General features: G+C 40.4%; 1 protein-coding gene across 1 annotated transcript in view; it reads right to left on the bottom strand.

The window, feature by feature from the left end:
• Window positions 1-17,005, bottom strand: part of LOC124146204 — a 119,909-nt gene extending 102,904 nt beyond the window's left edge. Inside the window, exon 1 of the mRNA XM_046516382.2 lies at window positions 16,827-17,005. The gene's annotated coding sequence lies outside the window, so the exon portion shown is untranslated. The remainder of the gene's footprint in view (window positions 1-16,826) is intronic.
• Window positions 17,006-18,794: the final 1,789 nt, after the last annotated feature.

Below are 18,794 nucleotides of genomic sequence, written 5' to 3'. Positions count from 1 at the left end.
ACTCTCATCTGGCCCACACCGGTAAAATATTTTTAAAACACGGCTATAACATTTCTGTCAGTTTACTCTGTGTCTATTCCCATAGAAAACAAACAAATGCTGAATAAATTCCTCGTTACTATGGAAACATACGCAGTGTTTACATTTGATTTACAAACCGCAGCTTTGTAATATTTTATGCGAGCCGTGTTTTTATGTCGTTTATTGTTATCGGACGGCGCGCTGTAAATTTCACAGATATATGAGTCACGTGATTACCGTGTGCGCGTTTCCAAAGATAACCGGATATTTCAATCAGAAACTGTAATTAAATATTGGCAATCAATGTCACGAAGGTTTTAATGAATGGTTCCAAATATGGATAAAAGATATGACGTCAATGCTTTATGTCAATTATCTGGCTTTCATATTCATATGCAAATGAGGGGTCAATTGCAGGACGCGATCTCGATAAATCTGAAAATGAGAAGAAATCCGATTGGCAGTAATTTCTTGTTGTTCCAAGCTGGCGGTCGATTTTTCAGAACTCTGAGCACGCAGCCGGACACGAGGTAATAAAATGGTGGACAGCGAATGGCCGTCTTGACCAGTACAGTTGGTCTCCGCTTCTCTGATAAAGTCGAATATGCATATACGTGACTACGACAAAAAAATATTTTTTATACATAATACATTGTATGACTCGTATGTTTATCACAACGCTGATACGAGCAACATGGTGGTGAATAAAATGCTAAAATTTGACTTAATAGCAGAGTATTGTGTATCCATATATTGATCGTATCTCATTATAATGCCTCTATCTGGCAGCATATTTTAATTATTGCCATCATTAAGCTATATGATGATTACAGATAGCGTATCGCGTTGCGAGGATTAAATCCTGTGAAAGTTTGATTGCATGTTTAGTGTTGTGTACAAGGTCACAGCACTGTGGCAAGTTACATAAGACTCCCGGTGTTGTTGTCGGCTGATTCCATATCACCCAGCTCGCAGAAGAGGGTTACAGTTGCAGATCTACCTACAATACGGATGAGCCGACTGAGTGCACGACGCCCAAGAGTAATGCGGTACACTTTGTATACGCTTAGACAAATCTGTTCTTTATAAAAGACCCGGATCAAATTAACAATTGCAGAGATGCTTGCGTTTCGTACAACCTCGGTGTAAGTCGACATATGTTCCTTATGGAATGCAATGAAACATATAGAGAAATACAGAATCGACGGGTAATTTAACACTGTAAACTTCTAGACACTCATTTTGCGAGAAATAAATAACTTGGCATCAAAATAGATTTGGTATTGCCCCCGGGAACACCATATCCCGTTATGAACCGCTAGTGTCTGTGTGGGCTATATAGTCATAAAAACAAATTTGGGGTCGGGGAGAGAAAGCGCTAGTGCTATCTTTATGCACTAAGTGTTTTACGTTCCTCAACCCTCAAAGGAAAAAGAGTGTACACATCTAAATGGTTTTGCAAGAATTGGTTTAAAAGTCTTCCTAATAATCTTATCTGAAATGACTACATTAGATGAAAGTCTATTTAAATCAGCGAGAAAACTACTCAGAAAAATATCTAAAATTTTGCAGCACTCGTAAATCTTTTGTAGCTCACATAGAGGTCACGCGCTCCTCGTGCTGACCTCAATAGTTGAGCTTCGCTTCAAAAACGAATATCAAACAGAAATTTCAATTGAAAATCACAAATTCAACAATCGTCACACCAGGTGAACTTTCCATGACACACCCTTTGATGATCACGTGACAGTCAAATGTCCGTCCTGAAGTCCAACTCCAGCCACATTTCAAAAAGCTCCGTCTTTTCAGCTCACGTTTCAGATAGACCCCTCCCAGGGACTGTGTCAAAACATTGTCCAGCTTAATAGTGAACACATCAATGAACATATAATTGGTACCGGAAAATAGGAGATCCAAATTTACAAATAACTACTGATTTTGTCATCCTCATGTGAGAAGTATAATATCAATGACGATTAAACATAAGGGCGGCACAATAATATGTACTGAATTTATTAAGCAGCACATATATTCTGAATATATTAGCATGAATAGGTCAGTACATTGGCTGCAAATCGTCATTTACGCTTATCGGCTTCGTAGTATCGCTAGGCTTTGCTTTGGCTAGAACGGAACCGCGTTTTGTGGTGATGTGGTAAAAATACTAAAAAATAAGTGGGGAACGTAGTTTTATGAACTTACTTCTTTTTATTCAAAACAGATGCCGAGAGACCGTGCTTAAAGCTTGCACGTGCATGTCATAAACATATTTATGATGTCCCCATCTTTCCTTCATTGCACCGGTTGTTTCATATGGACCCCTCTCCATTAATAGACCCGACCAAAGCGTGCCAACGAGCGGTAATAACGTTATAACTCAAATTAGTCTAACGGTAAACGCTCCATTGAAGTTGACACGAGAGAATTTTGAGACGCCCCCCATCCCGCGAAGCGCCTTACTTGACCCCATGACCGCATAACTCGACCTTAGCTGCGCGAGAGAAAGTTCACTCGTTCGGCCACTTCTGCCCATCTGGCTAGCTACAACTGTTTTAATAATGCAGACTTTTCGAGACGTGGCCTTCCCAGACCAGGCCTTACTGTAATTACATGCTTCGCTTTTTTTCAGCCATGGTCAGTTCAAATGAATTTTATTTTTTCATTGAAAGCCATGTGTGCTAATGCGATGTGACATCAAAGCGCGCGCTGAGGATATGTATGTATTCTATCAACGCTTGCCGGCCTGTTTGAAGAATGCTGAAAACAGAGTTAAATTTAGTATTGTCCACAGCCTACTTTCCCGGCCCTGTCGGCGTTAGTTATCGAAGAAAAATCAATAGATTGCTTCACGTAAGGTCCTAATACCAATTCAAGTGTAAGAAAATGATAAGAACTGAGTCATGCTTCGGGAAATTTAATTTACGTATATCGTGAGGAGTGTATAATTTCTTCAATATTAAGTCATAAATACGAGATCAAGGAAGCACTTTCAAAATGGCGTCAGTCCATCGCTTTGAAATATGTATCATAATGAGAGTAGTAATAAAGGGGTGAAATGAAATTAATTTTCCTGTCATTTTCAAAACAATTTATTTCAGAAGAAAGTTTTCTTGCTCTTAAGAATGGAAAAAAGTCGGTTTACTGTGAGAAACATTTTTACGTGGCCATTACATTTACTTCGTGTTGGTAAACTGGTTGGACTTTCACCAGTGGCAATATTCCGAGCCATACATGGCGTCAAGCGTCTCATGTGATGTCTTAGTTGCCGCCCGTCACTAAAGTAGTCAATAATTTGACATTTTCTGTTTGTCAAAATGTCAACGAAATACATAAACCGAAAAACATTTTGGAACAAAAACACAATCAGTCACCAACATCACCACTTATCAGTCTTATCCAATTGTTGCATTTTATAAATATGACCTTGGATAATTTCGTCAAGTATATTAAAATCATCATGATACCAATTATCCATATGAGAGATGTGAGATCGCCTGCTCAGTTCCTGGTAAACTTGTTTGGCGATATGACAGAAGTAGTATGCCTTTAAAATGTGTAAGGGGCATGGGTTTGACTGACATGTGGGGAATCCCCTAGACCTAAATATAGAATCGGCACCAGCATGCTCCGCGGTATATCGGGGTCGTATTGGTATCAGTCGATGAGAGCTCAAATGACAACGCCCGTGTCATTAGCGGTTACGTTCAAGCAAGTGCACTATTACAGCTATTGAATAAAAGTTACCCTCTTATTAGTCGAGTGAAGATCGGATTTCAGAGAACTCTCGGTGCATTCAGCATCAGGGATGCATGTCGGGAGGGTGAAAAGCAAGGCCAAACACGCGAAAACACTCATTGTAGCAAGGAACCCAACCCTCAACAGTCATTCAAACGGATATTAAGTCAAAGAGTGATTATGCCCTGATTTTGGTGATAAAATAAATAGCACTTTATCTTTTTTATCAAACTTGAGCAAATTGGAGAACTGAAATGGATTTTTAACAATGGGAATTGATTCGTTCTTTTAGGGTTGTTTAATACTTTCTTATAAATATTTCAAGCCCACGGAGCCTATTATACGGGTGTGAGGAGACGGAACAATGTTCACAAGCCTTTTAAGATGTCTATAATTTTTTAACATTTCTAAAACTAACATTTTAAATCAAACTTGATACCTTGAAAGAGGTTAATAAAGCGTAAATCCATCACTTTCATTTTCTCCCCCATACAAAAGTAAGCGTTTATTTTCTTTACACAAAATCCACCTTGTCATTATTTGCCACTCTTCAGACTTTGAAATCGGCGTTTCACGGATTGAATTTGATTCACAGAATATCTTGTAACTTACCCCCACTCTTCAGCAGGTTGCAGCAATTAAACACATGGTTTAAATGCCTGACTGCCCAGATATTCAAATGTAGAAGTATAATTTTCGTGACTGGTTCTCACTCTGAGAGCTGATCGGAATTGAAAATCGTGTTGAATATTTGCAATCATTAAGAGATTTAGTCGTGCAGTTTCCTGCGGCTTGTCAGTTGGTCAATTATCCCACCAGAAACTGAATCAATGCATTAATCAATGTTTAGTTTTGTAATTTCACACATAATGCTTTGATTGATACATATTTGATTACCGCCGTTCTATGCATATAAAACCAGAAATGTGAGGCCGGACAGGGGCAGTATTATTAATGTATAAATAATGCACAGATGAGCAGCCTAAAAAAAAGCCTAACCGTTGAAACATCATAACTTCATTTTAGCATTTGTCAAATTTCTATCACTTACTTGTTAACGCTAAAAATATGTAAAACGTGCAATCATAACCACAGTTAATCAGCTCTGAATATAGTGGTAACGGCAAACGCCTCAACGTATTTTAGTACGAGCAAGTTACAATGTTTGCAGAGAAGCGTTCTGAATATTATGGAGATGCACTCTCTTCATTGTCATTGGTACCGATATGCCTCCCCTTCACTCAACAGAGTATGTCTATATGCAGTTTATGGGTGTAGTGTTAGATTAATCCCTAAGACAAATGCAGATGGGAAATTGACTTAATTAATTTTGTAGTGTTTTGGAAGCTGGGGATCAAACAGGAATGTTTCCAGATTGAGAGGCATGCTGGGGATTGCATGACAGCGTGGACGCGCTGCGTGAAGGAGATGCGTGTGTTGGAGAAGGGAACCGGTGCTGCTGGCGAGTACAGTCGACTGTAGGTTGATAGATACAATGTACCAGTGTCGAGAAGGTATACAGATATTTTGTCCCAGTTGTCTTCACTTGACATTAATCAGTCAATCACAAACAACTATCACAAAAGGCCAACTCAACAGTGATAACTGATATGCATTCTACGTGAGCTTTACATGGTAACATGTACTTCTGGAACTGAAGAGCATATCAGTATTAGCCATTGCAGAACACTACATGTATGTATTTGACTTACCCTACGAATCAATTATGTTTATATCGGGAAACACTGAGGCATATATAATGTCTGTCAATAGACCGATAGACATACACACGTGTACACTGTAGATTCGTAGACAGTTAAGACACGAAGATAAACTGTAATGAATGAAAGTAGATGAAGATATGAATGGACAGACAAAAACGCTATTGACGGACATACTGCAGATGAATGGACAGACAGACGGACACACTGTAGATGAATAGACAGACAGACGGACACACTGCAGATGAATGAACAGACAGACGGACACCCTGCAGGTGAATGGACAGACGGACACCCTGCAGATGAATGGACAGATAGACGGACACCCTGCAGATGAATGGAGACAGACAGACGGACACCCTGCAGATGAATGGACAGACAGACGGACAGATAAACTGTGGATGAATAGACAGACGGACAGACTGCAGATGAATGAACAGAGAGACAGATAGAATGTGTGAATGGACAGACAGTCAGATTGATTCACTGCACATGAATGGACAGACGGACACACTGCAGATGAATGGACAGACATATAGATACACTTCTGATGTATGGACAGAAAGATAGATACACTGCTGATGTATGGACAGAAAGATAGATACACTGCTGATGTATGGACAGAAAGATAGATACACTGCTGATGTATGGACAGAAAGATAGATACACTGCAGATGAATGGACAGACAGACGGACAGATAAACTGTGGATGAATAGACAGACGGACAGACTGCAGATGAATGGACAGAGAGACAGATAGAATGTGTGAATGGACAGACAGACAGATTGATTCACTGCACATGAATGGTCAGACGGACACACTGCAGATGAATGGACAGACATATGGATACACTTCTGATGTATGGACAGAAAGATAGATACACTGCTGATGTATGGACAGACAGACACACTGCAGATGAATGGACAGACAGACGCACACAATGCAGATGAATGGACAGGTAGACGGACAGGTACACTGTGGATGAATAAACAGACGGACAGACTGCAGATGAATGGACAGAGAGACAGATACAATGTGTGAATGGACAGACAGACAGATTGATTCACTGCAGATGTATAGACAGACGGACACACTGCAGATGAATGGACAGACATATATACACTGCAGATGTATGGACAGACAGATAGATACACTACAGATATATGGACAGACAGATAGACACACTGCAGATAAATGGACAGGGAGACGGACACACCGCAGATGAATGGACAGGGAGACGGACAGGTACACTATGGATGAATAGACAAACGGACACACTGCAGATGAATGGACAGACAGACAGATTGATTCGCTGCAAATGAATTGACAGACGGACACACTGCAGATGAATGGACAGACAGATAGATACACTGCAGATGTATGGACAGATAGACAGTTATACTGCAGATGAATGAACAGTCAGACGGACACCCTCCAGATGAATGGACAGGTAGACGGACACACTGCAGATGAATGGACAGGGAGACGGACAGGTACACTGTGGATGAATAGACAAACGGACACACTGCAGATGAATGAACAGACAGATAGATACACTGCAGATGTATGGACAGATAGACAGATACACTGTGTGAATGGACAGACAAACAGATACACTGGATCAATGGACAGACAGACGGACACTGCAGATGAATGGACAGACATATTCACTGCAGATGAATGGACAGACAAATTCACTGTGGAAGGATGGATAGATAGACAGACAGAAACACTGTAAATGAATGGACAGACACGATATACTTGTCAGGTGATAGATACGGTGTAGATGACTGGGTGGACAGACATATATACCGCGTAGATATATACTGCATAGAAATGCATAATGAATAGAGATACATACTGGCATATATATATTATATAGAAGGAGTAGAACCTCTTTAGAAGGACACTTAGGCGGAAAGATAAATTACCGAAATATGGAGACATATTGAAAACAGTCCAACGGGATATTGGCGTAATTGCAGAGTATTTTCAAAATGAAGGCTGAAGGGAGACTGTAATTAAAAACGAGGATAGACAGACAACGTCTGACGCAAGGACAGACAGAACAGGCATCATTAAGCAGCCCGACAGACATGCCTGCCCAGCCTGTGCCACCACCAGGTCGTGCTCTGCGCTAGTGTCCCCTCCTGACCAGTCGCCTATTTTCTTTGTTACTGTACATCCGCCTCTGGTCTCATGGTCCATCACCATCAAATCTACTGCATGAACATTTTGCATCCAAGCGGCAAATTAAAAGCGAATACGAGCGGTATGTCTTTACCGAGCGTTTCAAGACGAAATTAATTCAAAATGTAGACAACAATGGCGTGCACGTGTAAACTCAAAGGCTTCAAATATTTCCACGTTTGCAATTATATCGAAAATGGATTCTGAGACAAAGACGGATGCTATCATTGTGCACATTCTCGTTTCACTGAAACTTGAAAAATGGGGCTTCGAATATTGCCCAGACGAGCTTGTCGACTCCGTTATTGTCCGGTCGTCTGCTCGGAAATGGCTAAATATGGCGCGGCTTTCACGGGCTCACCTTTGGCCGCGTAACGCTGGACATATCCGCCAGCACACAGACACGGGAAAACATGTCTGCTTTTTTAGAGCCACACTTTTGTGTGAACGATTTCTCAATTTCTATTGCTCTTAGTGTGAATGTACCACGATTTTAGTGGATGAGGGACTATTTCAAGCCTGATTTTAATCGATTTTGTGCTTAGTAAATATTTGAAGAATATCAAATTTGTAATGTCTATCTGTTTGCGAAGATGGAACAAGTTTTACTTCACAACAGCTGGTTGTTGTTATTAGAGGCAGTTCTTTGTTTGAATGATTACGTTAATCCTAAATTACATTTGACAACAGGAAAGGTATTCCTGTATATGTACATACTTATAGTGTTCGATTTCCTTTAGATGGTGACCATTTCCAAGTGAGACAAAAATTGTGAATGTTATATCATTTGATAATGACATTGATGGTAATAGATACTTGTTGTGGTCACTTTTATGGCTGTCCTGTTGATGGACCATGAAATACACACCTGAGATTGACCACAACCGAGACGGCCGTCAATATCTTGTTGACACGCGCACTGATGCTTTCAAGATGGCGTCCCTGGCGCCAGATATTTTAATATTGGCATGAAATCTAATCACGCCAAAGTACGAGGCCTGCCGAAGTCCACACCTAATCGTAAGTGGATTGGTAAAAGAACACTCGATTAATTATGGTCATAATCAAGTAATTATATTCTAAGTTACTTGCTGTAATGACATTTAATGCCCGAATCAGGTGCATGCCAGTGTTCAATTACATTGTGAAAGCACTTAGTTCGTCTAGTTTAAGACTAACGCTTCCACAAGCTCCACATTTGTAAATTATCGTACTTCTAACCATCATTCTAAATACACACGGAAGCATAAATTACTCTATGTGGAATATGTTTCACGACAGGAAGTCATACATTTAGTAACCGTAACCTGAAATGTATTATGTGGAAAATCTGCATTTACAAACAAACCATACATATGTATGTATATTCAACACTCGAAAACTGAAAGGATATTCGAATGTCTCAATCAGGAATAAAAAAATGGTCCTTTCAGCGTCCACGTGTCCTTTATAGAATGATTGTCTCCAAGTATCCCTTGTTCTCCGTTGTTGCCTGGCTGGGGTAAAGTGTCACTGCACCCTGAATCGACGCTCACACTCTCAGCCATCGGTTGTCCGCCATCTGCCCCGTGAGTGGACAGGTCGCCGTAGTGTACCCACATACTATCATATTCTCTCATGATGATGTCACTTTTTTACGTTTTAGGGATATTGTACACTCATTGGGAACTGGCTCTGTTGGAAATGTGATTTAAGCCTGTTAAGGCTATGACGTTAAATGAAGAAGCGTAGTGTATTTTACTTCTGTTAAAGTGGGGATCAGTTTACTTCAGAACCTTTCATTCATCAACACAAACAGAAATATATTTCTTATGTCATCCACAAATAGTGCCATTGTTAAAGCATTCTCATTGGCCATCCTTCCATTCAGATTTAGTCTCCCATGCCGACGCGAGTACAATATAACTTATTTAATATTACACACTTGCATATGAACTTGGATTGGGTTTTACTGTTGCTATAAGGCAGTATATATAATTGGTTTATTTCTGATTGTGTTGGTGGAAGCAGATTGGAGCGTTCGTAAATTAGACTGACCTCCCTTAGTTGTTTACAGTCCAAACTCCGTCCCAACGCTTATCACCTTAGTTACCCTCCCGGTATAGAGAGCTCCGTTCGGAGGAGATTCTTCACAGCCGTCGATTCACTTACGGGACTGCCTACCTCTTTTATGGTGCTTTGACAGGTAATAGTTTCTAGAAGGAAGGAAGTTCCCATACAGAAGCAAAACGACCTTCTACAATCTGACTTCCGGTTTATCTACTTGGCAGTACGGACGGAATACCTATGTGAAATCACCGAGTTTTCTGCCTGCTTTCATCACTGTTTCCTTGAGAACATGCCTCATTCAAGACATTCGACTGTGCCAAATTCTAGACATTCAAGAGTGCACAGACATAAGTAATAAGGCCTGTTAATTATTGTTGCTTCCACATATTTGACCCATTGTATTGCCTTTTATGATGTAAGCCTAAATATGGGTGTTTCAATAAAATTTGCTTATGATTCATTGATCATAATTACTGATTTCTGGGTTAACATTCGTGTTTCAACTTGGCAATTAACTCGAAACGTTTTGGCCACCCACATACGGAACAAACCTATTCTACTTATCTTGTCCACCACGCTCGAGTAACTACTCACCTTATAATGAGTGTTTGGAGAAGTCTCAAGCAACATGGGTTACAACACATTGGACGTTACAGCTACAGTAATGAGGCAAATTACAAAAGTCTTCCGTGTCCATTCGAAATCAGAAGATAGTCCTTATGAATGATACATCCTAATAAACGCTGACATAGTTGTAGATATATATCTGAACGTCCTTTCAGACATGACTATCATTAACATTGTTGTGTTGTTAACGTTTTAGTTGGCTTGCTGTATTTTCTTCATTATTTGAACTTAGTCTAGACATTGGTGTCAGGAAACATATGAGGTAATATCGAATGTATCGAATGAAACCATATACTTCATGCTGCTTCCTGTCTCTAATCCTACTGTAAGAAACAAGCAAATATACCTTTTCGCAATACATGCATATGAATAAAAACTTTTTGTAATTTAAAATAGACTTCACTATACAAATGACCATATCAACTAAATTACCAATATAAAACTTCAGCTGTGTCGCTCAGGATCTTGTTTTCTCTTGATTCAAAAATAAGCCCTTTTCGATTCTCTTTTATTTTGAAACCAATATTTTAAGCCTATTGGCGTCCGTGTAAGATGCAACCTTAAATACGGTTTATGACCGTACGGCTCCAGTATATGCTAATCAGGGCCTTCCATATCTCAAAGTAGATACATTAATCCGATCTTGTCAAAGTAGGTTACTATTATGCTGAAGAATGTGGGTCACTCTCGGGTAACCTCCGACCTACATCCGCGCTACTTTATCTCAGTGGAACTTGGGGTATCGCACACTGCGCTTGCACTTTCAAATTGCTCATTGATTTTTTTAAACGAATTCGCTAGAAAATATGTTCTCAGTTCAGCAACCATCGGCAGTTTGAATTGTGTTCACATTTCCTTGAATGCGTATTGGATGATACTGTTGCCAACGGTGAATTATATTGACCAGGTTTGTAGAAATATTACTGACCCAATTCTCATAGTACACTGGTTTGAACCGAGGAGGTGAATAATAATAAATATTGGAGTGATATGTTCAAGTCACTATCATTGTTGGCGCTTGCCAGGGCCAAGGGCGTTTGTTCATCACATTACAGTAGTTACCACCCTTCGGTGTCCGTTATTGAACATTATTGCTTTTTGTCATCCTCCTTCAGAAACTTCAGGAACCTGCTCATAGTGATGACCAAAACTGTATGGGCCTGCTTGAAGTGAAGGCCCAAACTGTAGGCACCTGTTTAAAGTGATGGTCCAAACTGTAGGAACTTGTTTAATGTGAAGACCCAAACTGTAGGAACTTGTTTAAAGTGATGACCCAAACTGTAGGAACCTGATTAAAGTGATGACCCAAACTGTAGGAACTTGTTTAAAGTGATGACCCAAACTGTAGGAACCTGATTAAAGTGATGACCCAAACTGTAGGAACTTGTTTAAAGTGATGACCCAAACTGTAGGAACTTGTTTAAAGTGATGATCCAAACTGTAGGAACCTGTTTAAAGTGATGACCCAAACTGTAGGAACTTGTTTAAAGTGATGACCCAAACTGTAGGAACTTGTATACAGAGTGAGAACCAATGTTGTTTGAACCTGCTTCCGGTAAGAGCTAAAAACAGTACATACTTGCATATAGTGCTGACCAAACACGCCATGACTTGCCTATATAGGGGTATGATGGTTAACTCTAAGAATGTGGGACACAATAATGTGGATTAAATTGAATGTAATATTGTACATAAAGAACAAACACAAGAAAAAAACAGTTATTTTAAATTGAGAACCCAACAATAATTATCGGCCATTCCTCTGACCAACAAAGAATTCTGAAATTCACCCAAGACGAAACAATCTGTAGAACCAGAAGTCTTTCATCCTGAAATATCAACATCATATTAAACATCAATATCTCTCGAGGCGGATATTATATAGGCACATTTCAAAATTGAAATTAATGGCGAAATGGAAGAATATTTTATCGAGCAGCTTAAAACGAACCATTTCATCGTTTCTGTCAGTTTTATTGAGCCTTTCGATCTTTTTATGTCAGATTCAAAGAAAAACAATTTAACCCCGAGGCATAAATGGAAGTTGAGTGATCTCATTGTCAAAGTGTGCCTTTGCGCTAAGCGTGACTCGACAAAAATAGTCCCGCTTAAAATTATATTGATAAAAGCACCTGCATGACAATGCTTTCAGTCGTTATTACTATCTATCATGGCGGCCCGTGTCATTCAAAGTGATTTTCGGTTATTTGTAGTATCTAATAAACATTTACTGGACTTTGTCCGAGACGGTTTGTATGGGATACCGCACATACATTGGAACGAGGGGTACATACAGCATATACAAAAGGGTTCATGTAACATACGGCCGTTGATCCTGACATCCTACATTTGTTTAGTTAATGCACACTACAGTAAGGTCATCTTATCACATGCACGGGACGATACACATCTGAATAAATGTATGCTTTGGTAACCAGTGCCATCCTTGTTGTCAGTGTCAGTTTTAGGTTCCAATCGGTAATGGGAATGGATGTCAGACAGAGCATGTGTATCTTGAATTCACCCTGATTCGTTTTGCGTGAGTGATACACCCGGGGTATGAGTGTCGCCACCCTGATTCGTGTTGCGTGAGTGATACACCCGGGGTATGAGTGTCGCCACCCTGATTCGTGTTGCGTGAGTGATACACCCTGGGTATGAGTGTCGCCACCCTGATTCGTGTTGCGTGAGTAATACACCCGGGGTATGAGCGTCGCCACCCTGATTCGTGTTGCGTGAGTGGTACACCCGGGGTATGTCGGTTGGGGTGGGGTATGTGTGTGTGCGGGGGTATGCGTGTCCCCACACTGGTTCGTTTGGTGTGAGTGATACACCCGGGAGTGGGGTGGGGGGAGCGAACTGGGGGGATGTGTGTGTGCGGGGGGTGCGTGTTTGGTAGAGTGTTTGGGGTATGTGTGTCTCCACCTTGTTTAGGATGTGAATGTGTGTATGTGTGAGGATCGGGGTGGGGGGGGGGGGGGGGTGGGGGGGGGGGGGGTATGCGTGTCCCCACCTTGGTTAGGGTGTATAGGGTATACCAGGGTACAATTCAAGTTGATGAATCGAACGTCCCTGACACGCACACAGGGAACACCTTGATCGGAAAACACCGTCATTTACGTGGGACGTAACTCTATTCCGACATTTCTTCTTTTAAGTCGCAAATGGATCACGTAAACTCTTAAATTATACACATATAGTGTTCCTGTAATATGTGAGCCAATATGAAGCCGTGTATAATACATGCATAGGGTAATCGATCATTGTATGTACATTCGGGCTTCTCTGCTGGATAAAACACCTCATCTTCTACATAAAAACAAGTAACATATAACCTTAATGGTTAAATAAGCCCCCCCCTCCCCCCCCCCCATATGTTCCTTCTAAGAATCATTCCATTTTCTTTTTTTGGAGATATATTTGTTGGCAGTGACGATGTTTCAGTAGGCAGTAATTACCAATCCTGCTGGAAAGGCGCACACTGCACATAGCTGACATTTTACTGGTATGATAATGACACAAGCATTCCGATCACCATATGTAAATGTCAACTGAGACTTGTTTGTCACCAAAACTGTTTGATTTCAATTATGCAATCCATGACACCACAACACAGCACTACTTCATTATGGACACTCTGGAGGGTTGTTCAACTGTATTAACCTGATAATATGATCCTATTGAGCTCTTCTGCAAGAGTGAACTCCTCAAACAGGCCTTCCATGCTCTGTTCTGCCCTTTCTGTATCAGTTTTGAGAAACAATAAGCTTTTTGTCGATGTCGATGTTTACTTGGTTAAACTCATGTTATAGCAATACTAACACAGACGATATGACTTTATAAGTGTACATTCATATTTATTGCATGTATAATATTACTTATCGTACCTCTGTGTCAAAAGGATGAGATCTGATTGGTCCACGTGATCTTGATAATATACTATGTATCCCGCCCTAAATTTCTCAGCGGAAGAATAAATCCCTTATACCCCGCCCCTACCAAGTCAGGCTGCACGAGCATTTCTGAGAGGCAGAATAAATCCCTTATACCCCGCTTCGAAGCAAAAACCTGCACGCTTTTTACAAGTCAATGAAAGCCATATAACATTGCACAATTTAACCTCAGCTCAATCGAACAGCTGTTTTCTAATAATTTTGAATTTGTATTAATTCTTTTACTATGTCATATTAAAACGTGTCGGAAAGAGCCTTCGGCTCGTCGTATAAAACCTAAAGCCAGGCGCATAAAACCCCGTGTACCCCGCGGGATCCAGCTACAACTTGTAATATGCCTAAGAAAGGGTCAGTAATGGTTCTGTCGATTGCCCAGACCGGCTCATCGCACTCGTCACACTTCCCTAATTCGCCCAACTACTTCATGTTGTCATGTTCTGCTGATCATTGCAGTGTTGTGAGCCCTTGTAAGGTCACTCGAAATAATCTGATGTGTTTTTTTTCTTAACTACTGATAATTGCATTGCTGATCATGTAGGTCAGGTCATATCTACCGATCATATGGGTCATATATGCTAACCATATGAATCGGATCACATCTACTGATCATGTGGGTCGTGTGTATCAGGTCACATCTACTGATCATGTGGATCAGGTTATATTTACTGAACATGTGGGTCAGGTCATATTTACTCATAATAGGGTCATTGGAGACATACAACTGATTATGCTGTATTTTGTTAGGTCTACTGACTGTCCCATGTCAACATTCATACCTACAACATATATAAAGATCATGTGGGTCAGGTCATATTTACTGAACATGTGGGTCAGGTCATATTTACTCATTATGTGGGTCAGGTCATATTTACTCATCATGTGGGTCAGGTCATATTTACTGAAAATGTGGGTCAGGTCATATTTACTGAACATGTGGGTCAGGTCATATTTACTCATCATATGGGTCAGGTCATATTTACTCATCATATGGGTCAGGTCATATTTACTCATCATGTGGGTCAGGTCATATTTACTCATCATATGGGTCAGGTCATATTTACTCATCATGTGGGTCAGGCCATGTTTACTCATCATGTGGGTCTGGTCTTATTATTGATTATATTGGATACGTCATATCTACTAAACATGTGGGTCAGGTCATATTTACTGCCCATGTGGGATACGTCATATCTATTGAACATGTGGGTCAGGTCATATTTACTGCCCATGTGTGATACGTCATATCTATTGAACATGTGGGTCAGGTCATATTTACTGATTATGTGTGATACGTCATATCTACTAAACATGTGGGTCAGGTCATATTTACTGCCCATGTGGGATACGTCATATCTATTGAACATGTGGGTCAGATCACAGTTTTTGATTATGTGTGATACGTCATATCTACTAAACATGTGGGTCAGGTCATATTTACTGCCCATGTGGGATACGTCATATCTATTGAACATGTGGGTCAGATCACAGTTTTTGATTATGTGTGATACGTCATATCTACTAAACATGTGGGTCAGGTCATATTTACTGATTATGTGGGATACGTCATATCTATTGAACATGTGGGTCAGGTCATATTTACTGCCCATGTGGGATACGTCATATCTATTGAACATGTGGGTCAGATCACAGTTTTTGATTATGTGTGATACGTCATATCTACTAAACATGTGGGTCAGGTCATATTTACTGATTATGCGGGATTCGTCATACTTACTGAACATGTGGGTCAGATCACAGTTTTTGATTATATGGGATACGTCATATCTACTAAACATGTGGGTCAGGTCACATCTTCTGATCATGTGAGTCATACAACTGATTATGTTGTTATTTTTGGTATTCTTCAACATACCACCGTTGGCCTACTGACTGGTCCATGTTCCTCAACATACCACGGCAATGCTACTGATGTCCCCATGCCTTGGTTACCTGACGCTCTGCATTTATAATTATGTACATAACCTTCTTAATGATGTAATCCGACGGAACCCGGGTTAGCATAGTTCCTCGGCACCCTATTGTTGCTCGTAATTGGACTGAATTGATCGGGTGAGCAGGCTCTGTGACAAGTTCCATGTCATCTACTCGGACGGCGTGCAACGTTACTCAGTCACTGGTTTGCCTGGCCCACGACCGACTTTTTACAGGTAGCAGTGATAATAGTAGGATAACTGCTTACTGTGGCATAAAACCAAAAAACAAATTTGAATTAAAAGTTGAAAGAATGCTCTTACCATTGCACAGATGAACATCAAGTATCGACATATTGTACGCGCATTATGTTAAAATCTTATTTAATTTATATTCCTCGTGAGAAGGAACAAGTAATTAATGGACACGAGATCATAAGCAGCTTGCCTTTTGAAGTTCATCTTAGCGGAATATCACGCTTTCCCATACAACTATTTATAAGAAGGCTTGGTTAAGTCGATTAGAAAGTCTGTGTTGAAATCTACACTGGAAAATGACTTATTTGATAGGTCCATTTGTGCATGACATTCAACTTACCCGTGAACTTAGGGTGTTGTAGGCTGCTTCCAGTTGTGGATGTCGGTCGTTGTCGTACGGAACTAGGGGAAATTACCTGTGACATTGCAAGACGCGATTTGCACTGGGCCTTTCGCTATCGTTTTTACGGAGACCGCATCATCAACTTGCGCAACGTTGCACGGGGTCGTAGAATCGCCTTAACCTTGTACCCACAACACAGTAGACACGCAGTAAGCTAGCTGTACGCACGACGACTGGCGACGTTGAACGACATAACATAGAAGCAAGGCTGAGGGTTCATGTAAAGCTGTTATTGTTTAGGTAATACTGCTCTAGATGCCACACCGTATTTGAGACACCGTAACACCATATGTACACTTGCTATTACTACGAAGATGGTAGTATCACTTAATGTTAGGTAACGACGTGTCCAAAGATTCGAGGAAAACAGCTGGTTTTACAAAGACAGTAATATCACTTAAAGTGTCGCGATGTGAAAGAGGAGAGCGTGTCAGTTCACTGATAAGCAGATGTGCAACTGATCAACTGACTGCTGCGGGCAATAGAAGACGCCTCAGAGAGAGATATCGACGAAAGGGAAACAATATACTGTGTTTACTGTCAACAACTCAACTCTTTACTCACTCCATTGATGTTTTATCTCGAACAAATTGCGCGATGCTTACACAAGGAATACAGAGAAGGGTTATTGTTTAACTTATCTCCTCATTTGTAAATGTTTCGTCTACATGGATAAGAGGAAACAGCATGTTCTGTATTTCTCATTCTGCACATAGCTTCCCCTTGTAATCAGTTTCAACTCATTACAGCATCAATTAGCATAGGTATGCCCAATACATACGGTTAGTCAAAGGCTTGTACAGTATACCTACCATGAAATTTATTTGTAGATGTAAAGGGATGTATACTCTAAACCATGGAACGCTCCTGGTTTTTAACTAGTATAAGTCCATTTAGGAATCTAACACCCAGAGTATTTAACTACTACAAAAGGACTCTTGAATACATTTCTTTTCAACTTAAAAGCTTATCTTTCCGAGATGCGTACATGCCATAAACAAAAAATTAGGAATATATTCATTATCAGTATAAAAGTAAAGGAGAAGGAAAACAGTCAAATGTTGCAATAACATTACAATCAGAATGTAAATATGAAAGTATGATTTGTGTTAAATTCCACTTCTTGTAACCGATAAAGTGTTTAAGCGGAAAGTTATAATGTAGCAAGACCGAAATGAAGTATCGGAACATTGTCACAGCACGAGAAGTGTCGATCTTCTCTTATCTCGGGGCAATCAGCGGCATTGTTTGACGGCAGCAATAAAGTGTAAATTTCAGTTCTCCATGAGGTTGGATACTTCGGCCGTTATTTCCTGTGGTCTTCCATATTACTTAACCAGTAGAACGTATATAGAAGAAAATGATGTTGGCACTTTCCCCACGATGGTTGACGCACGAGGTCCCGCACCTTAGTACAAACCGTCGCGTGTCAAATGTCAAGCTAGTACAGAAATTTATTATGAGGGATTATTATTAAGTTTTGACAAAATCTATTTTCCGCCAATATCTTTTCCCACCAAGTATCGTGACATAGAGCTAGTGCATTATGATCAGATGTAAGCCTCTTATTGCAAGCAGACTGAAGCATATTCCATCTTTGATGAGTGTTGTTTCGACAAATCGCCTCACAATTGATATTTACGGTGGTCTGACTGATTGAGGGCCTCCTGCTCGACCTACCTGTCCAGCAGCTTTAGTGGCCGCCATCTTGGCTCTCCAGTCTGATGCTCGCTGCCCAAATGAACTGCCGTCATGAATTGCCATCATTGTTCATTGTGCATTGTACTCAGCATAGAACTGCTAAGGATAAAGAATACATTAGAACCAGAGGGGATATTATCTGTGATGGCACAGTTTGAAAAAAACCCAATGGAAGTAGATCTAAACACAATCAAAGGAATATAC

Source organism: Haliotis rufescens, unplaced genomic scaffold, assembly GCF_023055435.1.
Source record: "Haliotis rufescens isolate VD_foot unplaced genomic scaffold, xgHalRufe1.0.p SCAF_2, whole genome shotgun sequence".
Taxonomy (NCBI): domain Eukaryota; kingdom Metazoa; phylum Mollusca; class Gastropoda; order Lepetellida; family Haliotidae; genus Haliotis; species Haliotis rufescens.
Note: the sequence above shows the minus strand (reverse complement) of the source record. Positions and strands in the feature narration are given on the sequence as shown.